Source organism: Plecotus auritus, assembly GCF_963455305.1.
Source record: "Plecotus auritus genome assembly, chromosome: 6".
Lineage (NCBI taxonomy): Eukaryota > Metazoa > Chordata > Mammalia > Chiroptera > Vespertilionidae > Plecotus > Plecotus auritus.
Window position 1 is genome coordinate 21,127,735 of NC_137773.1, and position 12,665 is coordinate 21,140,399.

At 52.0% G+C, this 12,665-nt stretch overlaps 1 protein-coding gene across 2 annotated transcripts in view; it reads left to right on the forward strand.

The window, feature by feature from the left end:
* The first annotated feature begins 11,927 nt into the window (after window positions 1-11,927).
* The window catches only part of FAT2 (FAT atypical cadherin 2), a 71,189-nt gene continuing 70,451 nt past the window's right edge, over window positions 11,928-12,665 (forward strand). For both annotated transcript variants that reach the window (XM_080675241.1, XM_080675242.1), the window contains exon 1: window positions 11,928-12,027. The gene's annotated coding sequence lies outside the window, so the exon portion shown is untranslated. The remainder of the gene's footprint in view (window positions 12,028-12,665) is intronic.

Here is a 12,665-nt window from a genome sequence, read left to right on the forward strand (position 1 = left end):
CTGCACAGATGAGAGAAGAGAAGTGAGGCCCAGAGAGGGGAGGAAACCTGTCCGAGGTCACACAGTCTCTCAGGAGCAGGGACAGGACTAGAACCCGGCCTCCAGGCCTCCCTGCCTCCCCGACCTGAGTGTTTTCCACAGTTGGGGTCCCCAGATCTCCCTGTTGTCTTGGAGGAGGTTGTGCTGCTGCCAGAACTCCCAGGTCGGCCTCCACCCCCCACTCCCATCTTGGGATAATCCTTTAATGAATTAAGTGGAGCAATTATGGCAGGTAAGAGGGAGGCTTTGTTACTTTTTGGTAACCAACTGGCATCTTGCAGAGTCTCATTTACTGTCAGTTGAGTACTTAGAGGTAAACACTCTTACTTTCCACATCTTGACCAGAATTTCCTCCCCTACCACTTTCCCTCTCAATTCACATCAACGCATGCCCAGTTGGGCTATGGGGTGGAGTGGTGAGCAAGACCCCACAGCACCTCCTCTCTCAGAGCTTCCATCTAGTACAGCCCACAGACACCAACCAAGCAAAAACCAGAACAAAAACCAAAAAGGTAAATACCTCAAGCTACCTTCCAGGTTGTGGTTCCCCAGGTTCAGAGTGGAGTAGGGGGTTGGGTCTTGGATGTAGCACGAATCATGGCCTGGCTGCTGCTCTTCCTTCCGCCTGGATGGCTTCCTCTCTGACCTGTGTGGCTGGCTCCCTGTCACTCTGGTTGCCTCCCGGGTCACCTCTCAGAGTGGCCTTCCCTGACCCTGCTGGAGCCGTTCCGAGCTACTGCGGCCCTTTCTCTGCTCTCTTTTCTCTAGAGAACACAGCTCGCTCAAATCATGCAGATTGATTAGCTGATGTGTTTATTTTCTGTTTCCTCTCATTGGAAAGTCAGGAAGGCAGGACGTCTGTCTGTCTTACTACTGCACTCCCTGCACCCAGGGCAGAGTCTGGCCTCTGCAAGGGGCTACATAATATTGGCTGAGTGAGTGAGTGAAGGAAGGGATGGAAGAGTAAAGTGCAAAGAAGTGGAAGCTGGGAAAGGATTCTACTTCCATTTTTGTCACTAGCTTGCAGTGTGGGGGTCTTGTGCGCCACCCCACCCCATTGCCCAACAGGGTGCGAGGACGTGAATTGAGGGGCAAATTTCTTATCCTCTCTGGTTAAACTCATATTCTTCATTTGCAAAATTAAAAAAACTAGAGTCTCACGCCGAAGCTGCAAAGCTCCACAGGTGATTCCAATGAGCTGCTAGGCCCGAGCAAGCTGCTCTCAACCGGGTTTCTGTGGGCACTGAGCAGCTCGACTCCTCCTGCCTGGCCCCCATGGCTCCACGCCTGGACGTCAGGGTAGGCATCAGTGTGGCCTCCATCTGGGTAGCAGCCAAATGGGAGGAGGAACAAGAACCACTTATCTCCATTAGGCCTCCCTTATCCCCAGGTTTTCAAGGATCCCAGCAGCAGCCTGGTGAAAGCTGGAGGGCTTAGCTCGAAATCCTCAGGCAACTGGAGTGGCTTGTGTCTGGGAGCTGCTGAGGAGTCTGAAATCCCCGAGCCTAGGGCCATGGAGAGGTCATTTGGGCCATTTCCTTGCCTCTGGGCAGGAGGCCCTGGCGGGGACCCTGGAATAGGCAGGCAGCAGGAGAGCCAGGTTCAAGTCACGACCCTGCCAGACTCCAACCAGTGAATCTGGGCAAGCAGCAGCAGCAGCAGCAAAATGAGCAGGTAGTTCATGAACAATCACAAGGGACTGTGGTATCATCAACCTGGGCATGTCAAAGTACTCTGATTTAGGGGACAGAGGTGGGACCCCTGAACCGCATTTGTCAGTGGGCGTCTGAGTGATTCTAACATCGGTGGGCTCTGGATACTGACCTTGAGGCTGAGATATCACCGGGATTCTGAGGAGGGAAGCAGAGCTGAGCATCCCAGCAGAAGGTGCTCTGTCAGGGAGGAGGGGCATGGTTTGGATGATGAGATAAAAGTAAGCCAGACACTGACCTCAAACAACCCCAAAACATCAGGCCCTCAGTTTGCTCACCCGTTACTTCATGGAGTAGGAGCTACTGTTGTGTAATATAAATTCCAGCTCCTACGTCTATTCCTCTATCAGTCACTTTACATACCAGTTGTGAATCTCCTGCATTGTGCTGCTGATGTATATCTAGGGCTGAGAAGTCCTTTAGATTTGCTTCCTCTCATCTGCTAAGTACTCTCATAATTTTCTGGTCATCCCTTATTTTCAGCACAAAATCCTTATGATCACATGGCCAGTATGAGTCAGTAAGCAGAAGGGCCCCAAACCAACTTGGACATCTGACCCTAAATCGAATGATTCTGGACCAGGATTATCTGTCTGTCTCTCTGCTTGCCAATCCATTTGTCCATTATCTATTCATCCATCTATCCATCGTGTGTCCATCCATCAATGCATTGCTAGCTTACTTTCCTCAGCTAATTTCTATCTGTCATCTGTTTAACACACTCATCTATTTCTTTTTGTTGTTGTTGTTAATTCTCACCCAAGGATATTTTTCTACTGATTTTTAGGGAGAATGGAAGGGAGAGGGAGGGCGAGACAGAGAGACACATCGATCGGTTGCCTCCCACACACGCCCGACCAGGGCCAGGGATTCAGCCTGCAACCAAGGTATGTGCCCTTGAGTAGAATTGAATCCCGGACCCTTTAGTCTGTGGGCGGACGCTCTATCCACTGAGCAAAACTGGCTAGGGCTCTATTTCTTGTATCCACTTACCATGATTTGGTCCCTATAATAATCTGTCTATTCACTCTAGCAAACGTTTATGCAGTGCCTGCCCTGTGTCACATGCTCATCCCTGCTTCCACTCTCCATATACCCCATCTTCCCACTGATGCTTTCTCTTCTGACCTCTTTGCAGGACCCTTAGTCTGTGTGACCATGACCTCCACTTGCCTCTCTCCTGATTTACACCCTTCCCTGATCACTTGTGAGTGGACCCCTTGTCTTTCCTTACTGCCTTGACCTGGCTCCACTCCTGCCCCTGCTAAGCTGCAGGGAAATATTGATTGACTGGGTGACTAGACTATTTGCAAGGAGCATGTCTTTCCGAGGGTTCTACCCTCCTCAGTTCCCAGTCCAGGGCTATGCACATGGTATGCATTTTGTTCCATTGGTTGGCCTGAATTCGCAGTCCTTAAGAGTTGGAAGACTTTTCAACTTTTATTCATTCTACAAATCTTGCATAGATTTGCTCACTAGATGCTCTTTCCAGGCATAGAAATGAATGGGTACCATCTTATTTTACAGACAGGCAGAGGAAAGCCCCAAGAAGGATGGGGGCTTGTCAAGGTCCCCCAGCTGTGGCAGAACCTTGAGGACAGTGAAGAGAATGTCACTACTCAGGACCCAGACAGCTCCTGGGTTCCTCACAGAGCCAGAGGGTTTGTGCTTGAAGGTCCCCAGAGAGGAGGTATTAGGAAACCAGGGGCTGCCCCACCAAGTCAAACCAGTCAGGCCCCATCCAAAACCAGGGGCAGCTGCCCTCGGGGTGGCAGGGAGAGCCTCAGTCAGCCTCACCTGCAGAGATGACATCAGGGTGATCAAGGGCTGGCAAGGGAGGAAGAGAGTGGCCCTGGGGGTTCTAAGGAAGGGAAGTAGGAGGCCCTAGCTGGATCCCAGGGGACCACACCCTTGGTAGGGACTGTCTGAGCAGTGGAGTCCAGCTTCAAGCACCAAAGACACTCCGTTTAGGTAGGACATTCTCTCATCCTGAGAGATACCCCACTGCCCCTGCCACTATCTTATGTCAAAATCAGACTCATAAGTTGTGATGTGAGAATTTATCTAGCTCAGAGGTTCTCAAACCAAACCCAAGTGAGCCCCAGAATAACCCTGGAGCTGGAAGTGTAAGGTGGATGTACGTGTATTCCATGAAAACACTCCTGTCCAACCCTGTTGAGATACTGTTGAGTGAAAAGTTGCAGAATGACACACAAGATACTGTTTTAACAACCACCTCCTCCCAACAAACAAACTCACAAATGCTATATACAGGGTGGGGCAAAAGTGGGTTTATAGTTGTGAGGATGCAAAACACAGAGTTTATTCTTGTATTGTTTATTGATTATTGCATTATTTTCCATACGAACAACTGTAAACTTATTTTTGCCCCACCCTGTATTTCATACTGGTGGTATATTTGTGTATGAAAATGATTACATTGGTTGCCTTTGGAGAAGGCATTGGTGGCACCGGCAAAGAGGGCTTTAGCCTTTAATGTAATGTTTTATTATTTTTTTATTAAAATATATCTTGTATTACTTGTCTAAAGGCGAGCCCCCATCCTTCTCGGGGCTTTCCTCTCCCTGTCTGTAAAAATTTCCACCCATTTTATCTGATTGGAAGTCTGAGAATCTGCATTGTAGCAGTTTCTGGAGGCTTCTGTGGAGCTGATCCATGAACTGCACTTTGAGAAAAGCTGCTCTAGTCCACCATTGTACAGATGAGTAACTTGAGCTCAGAGAGGGTAAGGAACTTGCCTAACACCACACAGCACGGCAGTGACTCAGTTGTCACTTGAGCCCAGGATGTTTTACTCCAAGTAGTGCTCTCTCTTGTACACAGTGATAGGAAAAGGAGAGCCGCTAGGAGAGAAGAGATGGAGGAGGGATGCATGTCCAGAGGTTGTACACAGTTGCAAGATGGCAGAGCTGTATTTGAATCCAGCTGCCTAACTTCAAGAACAACCTTCACCCTTTGCTCCACACCCCGGATGAGTGCAGTCAGGGGCGGGCGGGGGAGACCACTCAGAGCCAGAGTGCGAGAGGCTGGGGCTCCACGCACCCTGAGTTAGGCCAGTTAGCAGCCTCCGTGGGGAAGGAGGCACATGGAGGGTGATGGCGGGAGAAGGGGCAAATACTGCCCATCTTTCTAACTTTGAGCTGCTCTGCTCTCAGCCCTCCTCCCTTCCTGGATTCCTCTGCCCTTGTGCAGTTTGCCTCTGAGCTCCTCCTGTTTCCAGCAGGGCAGTGGCTCCTTGTTGCTGGGTAACTGTGGGCAACCCCTTCCCTCTCTTGACCTTAGTTAGCATCCTCATCTATCATTTATACAATGGACTGAATCAGCCTCTTGGAGGCTCATTTAAAAATGCAGAGTCCTGGGCCCCTCCATGGTAGGGGGGCCTAGAATGAGCATGTTAACCCCTGACCTCCACTCCCACCAGATGATTCCTACAAAGTCCGCAGTTAGACAGCTACTGTGCTACTAGTCTATTTTCCATGCGCAACCCCCACCCCCGACCTGAATCTTGGGCCTTGGGTAGGCCTGAGGCCGGCCCAGTGAGGAGGGCTTGAAATGCCAAAGCATCGAAGGAACCAGCAATCCCCGCTCAGCTCCTGGGAGCCACCAGCCTCTCTCCCTGGCGAGGCCAAGGTTCCGGGGTTTCCTCCCTCAGGGCCAGCCTCTTTCTAGCCTGGGCAGAATGTCTGGAATGTGCTGCCGAGGGAGACAGGGCTGGTGGGCCTGCCAGAGCTGCCTCTGGAATTGGAATTCAGGCAGCAGAGAGCAGACTCCTGCCCCACAGGGCCTCTGCCCTGCTGGCCTTGAACTGACCCAGCAGGACCCAGGCACCCAGGGAGGGGGCAGAGGGAGGGCGGCGCGGCCTCAACAGGCCAGCAAATCTCACTGGGCCTCAGTTTCTTCATCTGTAAAACCATGTCCTGTTTCTCCACACGTGTGACACCGTGGCACTTCTGAAGGAATTTCACATCTATCCATCCTCTGCACCTATCACATTTCATTAGCAGGATACAAAGAGCTATGGGAAATTCATGGATAAATTAGGTACTAAACTGATCCAGGAAACTGCCATTTTGCCTCAGGCACTGTGTTTAGTGTTTTACTGATTCATCACCTATTTAATCCTGAGGACACCCCCACCCCTGCAAGATAAGAACTGTTCCCACCTCCATTTGGCAGATGAGAAAACTGCTTCCCAGAGGGGTTAAGTAACTGATCCAAGGCCACGTAGTTGCAAGATGGCAGAGCGGGTTTGAATCCAGCTGCCTAACTTTAAGGACAACCTCACCCTGTGCTCCACATCCCCCATGAGTGCAGCCAGGGGGTGAGGACCACATGGTGACACCCTGTCCTGACCTCACTGTGAGACCAGAACAGAGCAACCTGTGCTCTACAAGGGCACGGACTCCCTGCAGTCCCTACGATCATGGTGGGGAGATGAGGAGATGCTTCTGAGCAGCGCCAGGTAAGTGTTGGGGGGACGGCAATCTGGGTAGATATCCCGCATGAGCAAATGGAGGGTTCTGGGCTGAGGCTGGGGAGCAGTAAACCAGCTGATCTGCAGTTTGACAATGTGAGACCGTATTCAAAATTGAGATTTGCAAGGTAGAGACAGCAGAGCATTGAATCAAGTGCGGGGCCTTCCAGATGCCCGTGGCCTGCTCATGGATCCCACTCCTGTGATCTGGATGGGGCATAACACCAGGATGGAAGCTAAGAGCTCAGGCTTGGGAGCTAGAAAACCTCTGCCGTTTTTAGGGAGAATGACCATGGACAGGTCAGTGAAGTCTCTGACTCTCAGTTTCTTCCTCTGCAAAATGAGAATGATGATAATAATAGTACTTCATTAGGACGACCTACTTGAATATTAAATGAAATGATGCACTTAAATTATAACAAATATTGGTTATTAGCACCACAGTTGTTACTGTTGTTGCTACCATACAATAGGGAGAAATGGGAGATGATGCTGGAATGTAGTTCATGGTTGTGGAGAAGGGGACCAGGGAGGGTACTGGTTCCCTGGGCCAGGGCCACATCAATGCCCCAAGTCTGGGGCAGGTCAGAGTGGGGATAACATCAGAGATTCTGTTTCAAGTCCACCTTCCAGGCTTCCTGTTGGGATGACCTAACCAAGGCCATTGACAAGGCCTGCCTGGCTCCATTAGCTCCCAGCCAGAGCCCCGCCCACCAGCACCAGCTTGGGGCAGGCCAATGAGGGCAGGATTGGTGGCAGATGAGCTCATGCTTACTGCCCTGGCCAACAAGGCCGGACGCTTCTCCTGGCGGGAGCCTGTCAGAACTGCCAGCTGGGGGTCGGGATGAGCTGGAGGGCCCGGTGGTATCCAGATGCCCATGACCAGCGGGTCTGCTGGGTGTTTGATTACATTCCCGGGCACCCCAGGCAATGCCAGGGCTGGCCATTCCCACTCCTGCTGGGTCCCGTCTGTCAGCCGCAGAGCTGACATCCCAGGCTCAGCCCCCACGTCCCACCTGCCTTCCACCTTCTGCCTCTCCCTCTCGGCTGCAGCCTGCAGCCCTCAAGCAGCCAGGTGGCCTCAGCCCCGATGACTTCATCCTCCTTAAAGGCATCATGTCCCTTTGACACCCAGGCCTCTGAGCCTTTTCTGTCCATAGAGCAGACTCTAGGGTCTCTGTTCTGGACCTGTCTCCCAGTCACTCCCATCCTGCTGTGTGACCCTCCCCGGGGAGAACGCAGTCTATCAGAGGAACCCCTGCCCTGGAAATGACAGTTTGCATTTCATGTTCATTGAACACACCGTCCATCTCAGTGTAACCAGTCCACCAGCCCACTGTTCCCAGTGAGCTGAATCTTCTCTCAAGGCTGGTCTTCCAAGATAGACTACACACACTTGGCACCTCCGATGGGTGTGCAACAGGTGTGGGTAATGCAGTAAGGCAGCAGTTCCTGCCTCTAGGGTCACCGACTAGTCCCCTTCCCCTGGGACCCTCCCGCTTATAGCACTGAAAGTCCCACATCCTGGGAACCCCCTCAGTCCTGGGCCAACCAGGCCATTGGCCAACCAACCCTGCACATGCATCTGTGATGCGCTGTTTCTGATGATGTGTGTCTGATTTTCACCAAACAAACCTGATTCTTTAGCCTGCCCCAGAAGGACTCAAAGGGGTTCAGTCTGTTAAAAATGAAAATAATACTATAAGTGCCTCCAGACTCTATGGGCACCTGAAACTTGCCATCTGTTTAGAGTTTTCATCGCTGTTCAGACCCTCATTTACATTGAGTGGCCAGATTATTATGATCTCTGAACGCATAATAATCTGGCCACTCAGTGTGTGTGTGTGTGTGTGTGTGTGTGTGTGTGTGTGTATGTATATATAAATATATATATATATATTTATATATATATATGTGTGTGTGTGTATATATATATATATATATATATATATATATATATATATATATATATATTAGAGGCCCGGTGCATGAATTCGTGCATGGGTGGGGTCCGGCCAGCCTGGCCAGGGGGAGGGGACATGGGTGGTTGGCCGGCCTGCCTGCTGGTCAAACTCCTGGTCAAGGGGACAATTTGCATATTAGCCTTTTATTATATAGGATAGACACTGAGTGGCCAGATTATTATGCGTTCAGAGATCATAATAATCTGGCCACTCAGTGTATGCTCTCCATCCCACAATGAGCGTAGGAAAACCTAGGAGGCAGGGAGGGACAGCTCGGCCAGGACATGGGAGAGAGCAGCTTTCCTAGGCAAGCAGGGGACTGGACAGTGACTATTTGCTAGGTCTTTCGTTAGAAGCCTACAGCATCCTTGCAGGGAATAGCAGAACTGTAAAACCTCAGAGCTAGATGTTAAAGGCCAGAGTTCAATACCTGCTACACTGAGCTCAGGAAACAGGTCTGGGTGGGGGATTCAGAATCAGATGTAATTCTTTAGTGCCTACAACATGCCTGCCCCTGTGTAGCAACCCTGATGCAGGGCCCACCCCAGAGAGTTCCATGCAATTGGTCTGGGATAGGGCCTGGGCATCAGGATTTGTTGAAGCCCCACCCCACCCCCACCCCCCGACTCCCAGGGGTACGGCCTTGGCTGAGAACCACTGGGTTAGACAGAGATACATTCCTGAGGAGGTTAAAATAAAGTGGGGCTGGGCTTGAAGAGAAGGGAGGAGCACACAGACATGAGACTCAAAGCAGAGGGTCACCCAGGAAGTTCAGCCAGAGGGTTGCAGGTTGGAAGGAGAGACCCAGAGAAGTGCAGCTCAGTGGCTAGATTCAGACAGTCTCTAGGGCTTGAAACTCAGCTTACTTTAGACCAGCAATGTTGGGACAGTGGCTAAAACTTTTGTGAGCTTCAGATTCTTAGTGTGAAAAGTAGAGATTGATAACAGCACCTAATCCATTGTGGTGGTGTTCAGAGAAAGTAGATAATCCCTGCAGAGCGCTGAGTTGAGTGCCTGACATAAAGATGGACAATTATTAATATTACTAGAGGCCCGGTGCACGAGATTCATGTACTGAGGGGAGGGGTCCCTCAGCCTGGCCTGCGCCCTCTCGCAGTACAGGACCTCTTGCTCCTTACTGCCCACCTGCTGTGGAGGCGGGAGAAGCTCCTGCCACCGCCACTGTGCTCACCAGCCATGAGCCCAGCTTCTGGCTGAGCGGCGCTCCCCCTGTGGGAGCACACTGACCACCAGGGGGCACCTCCTGCGTTGAGCGTCTGCCCCCTGGTGGTCAGTGCGCATCATAGCGACCAGTCGTTCCACTGTTTGGTCGATTTGCATATTAGCCTGTTATTATATAGAATTATTACTAATCGATCAGATCTGGGGTATGGTCAGGGGGAGCTCACAGAGGGAGGTGGCGTATGGTTGTGCTGAGATGGATAAGTACAATTTCAGATACCCAGGAGGCTGTGAGCAGGGGCCTGGGAACAAGAGGCTTCCAAGCATGCTGGGGTGGATGCTGAGGAGTCCATCTCCTGGTGCATGAAGGACTAGAGGCCAGCAGATCCTCCCGCTGGGTCCTGGAGCCAGCAGGGAGGAGAGGGATTAGGGCCTGGGTCAGGAGTGGAGAGGATGAACGCCGGTAGCATTATGGGATTCTGCAACCCATCCCAACACTCACCTCCCCCTTTTCCCTGCCCCCCAGGGGACAGTCCCTGCCCTGGGCAGGCTGGAGGCCACCCTTGGCCCAGATGGGGGTCTGAAGGAAGACAGTCGCCTGCCACTCCACACATGACTAGTCAAAGGGCTCGTGGGGCCGCTCAGCCACCCTCCCTCGGGTTAATGCCTAACCGGCCCAGACTCGGGGACTTGGGCGGCAATCAGCCAAGTGGATAATTACCCAGGGTAGCCTTCCCACCAGAGCAGAGAGTGGATCGCAGTAGCTCCCCTCACACTGCAAACCCCTTGGATTCTCCTGCAGGGCTGAGGCAGCTTACGGGACGGGACCTGGGAGAGCCTTCCTCGAAGGGAGCTCCTCTGGGCACCTTGGGCAACACACCGCAGCAGCCTGCTTGACACCTGTGGCCATCCCCGCTGCTAGTGACAGGTCACCGTGGCACAGCCCATCGTGGCTGCAGCAGCTTATGAGTGAACATATTCCAAGAGCTGGGAAATAGCCAAAAGCCTCATGAACCTTAACGGTTCCACTTATCCACAGGGTCCGGCTTGAACTTCTAAAAACTAAGTCCGAGACCACAGACCCAGGCCTCAGTTTCTGTCCCATGGTAGAGGAAGTAGATCTGTTCTGAGTGGCCCCGGCAGTTGTGAGTCCATTTAACAAATAAGGAAACAGAGACTTTGCAAATCTAAGTCATTTGCCTTGGATCATATAGTTTATAATAACAGTAATAATATGTAGAATTCTTGAGTATTAACCAGTTCAAGGCTGGCTGCTCAGCGGAGCATCAAGTAGAATTACTAACAATCAGAACTGACTGCTGGGAGAGGTAATGAGCTCCCTGTAATTAGAGGTGTGCAAGCAAAGACTCACTTATTTGCCAGAAAAGCTGCAGAGGGGCTGCAATTCCTGGGGAGAGAGAAAAGGAATTAGACAGGATGGTTGCAGAGCCGTTTTTAACTCTGTGGGACAGGAACTACTTCATTTCCCTCTATGTCCCCAGTGCCTGGCCCAGTGCCTGGCAAAGGGGAGGCGCAGGGTTTTACCTGTGTGTGCACAAGAAACAAGCAAATGGATACACATCTATAACAAAAAGAGAATGGCAATGAGAGAGAGAGAGAGAGAGAGAGAGAGAGAGAGAGAGAGAGAGCTATTTTCTGTCTAATTCTTCTCTTCCCTTAAAGCATTGGTTCTCAACATGGGGAGCACATTGGAATATTTGGGGAGCCAGAGCAGAGAGGCACCCTGTAAAATACATCAAAACGAAGATGTCTTGCTTCCCAGCGAGATGCCAGGCTTTGTACTTTGCACGTTGCACACATCATCTGTCTCATCATCCTGCACAACCGTAGGAAGTAGAGATTCTTGTTGCCCCATTGGAGGGGGTCACAGCCAATAATAAGAATAAGAAGAATTACCTTTTATGAGGGACTTTCTCTGCTACCCACCAACTTTATCTCGTTCAACCCCCACAACAATCTCATGAGGTAGGAGTTACTGCCTCCATCTTTTCCAAAAAAGGAAACTGAGGCTCTGATGACATCACTCGCCCAAGGTTACTGAGACAGGACATGGCAGTGCCAGGGTTTGCAGCCAGGTGCTGGGCGGAGGGGTGACTGGTTGTCTCTCAGATCCATAGCGTGGGGGAGGGCAGGGGTCCCGAGAGCTAGCAGCCTGGGTCCTCTCCCAGTCCCGCCACGGTCTCTGTGTGTCCTGGGGCAAGCACTACCTGTCTAGGGTCTCCCTTGATCCCTGTAAAACTGAGAAGGGAGGTGGAGATGGGCCTGATTTCTCAGCAACTTTCCAGCCGTCATTTTCCATGACTCGATTCCCCACCGTGAGTTCTGGGCCACAAACCAGTTGGCTCCCTCCCTCCCTCCCTCCCTCTCAGTGAGACAGAGAGCTGGCAGGAGGGGATGATCCGCCTCAATTCTCCCACCTCCTTTTCCCTCCTCCTCCTGGGCTGGGACACACCTACTCCAACTTTCTCAGCAGCCTCTTCGGAGTGGGAGTGCAGTGTGCGCCTTCCTGCTCCCTCTCTGCACCTCTCTCCGGAGCCTGTCAGCCCCTGTTGCTAGCAAAAGGGCTCCAGCCCAGCAGCCCAGCCGGGCACCCTCCCCTACCTGAAGGGCACAGGTAAGAACTGCTGGCGGATGGCAACTTGGCGGGGGGGAGGGGGGGGGAGGGAGAGGGGGTGCAAAGCTAATCCGTTCTTGTGCCTTGTCACAGAGAAGGCGGATGTTGGGGACTCTTGGCAAGTGGGGACAGAACCAGGACATGACCTAGGCCGGCATGGAGGGGTAGGACAGGGACACCTGGGCCTTAGATCGCCCAGGTACACTGAATGAAGCTAGAGATGTACAGCCTAAGTCTGGGGCTGGGGGATTGGGGCTCAGGAACGGACAAGGCTAGGACTTTGATCTCATGGAGGAGCAAGGTCATATTTGCATGAATGGAAAGTTGGACTCCTGTCCCCAGAAGAATGAAATCGCCTGCTTGGGCTTTCTGGGGATGAGCCTTTAGGGAGATCTGAGGGCCATGTTCTCTGTGGTTTTAGGGGAAATGCTGAGGCCAGGAAAGGAGAGGTGCTGGCTGCTGTGTGTGTCCAGGGGGCACAGGGGCCCTATGACAGACAAAGCCACCTGGTAAGGCAGAGGGAGGGCCGGAGGGACAGTCAGGTAACCTGGCCAGCCCTGGCTCTCCCGCGACTCTTTAGCTCACCCAGATTAGAACCTCAGCTTTCCTGGCTGTGAAATGGGGTGCTCACTAGGGCT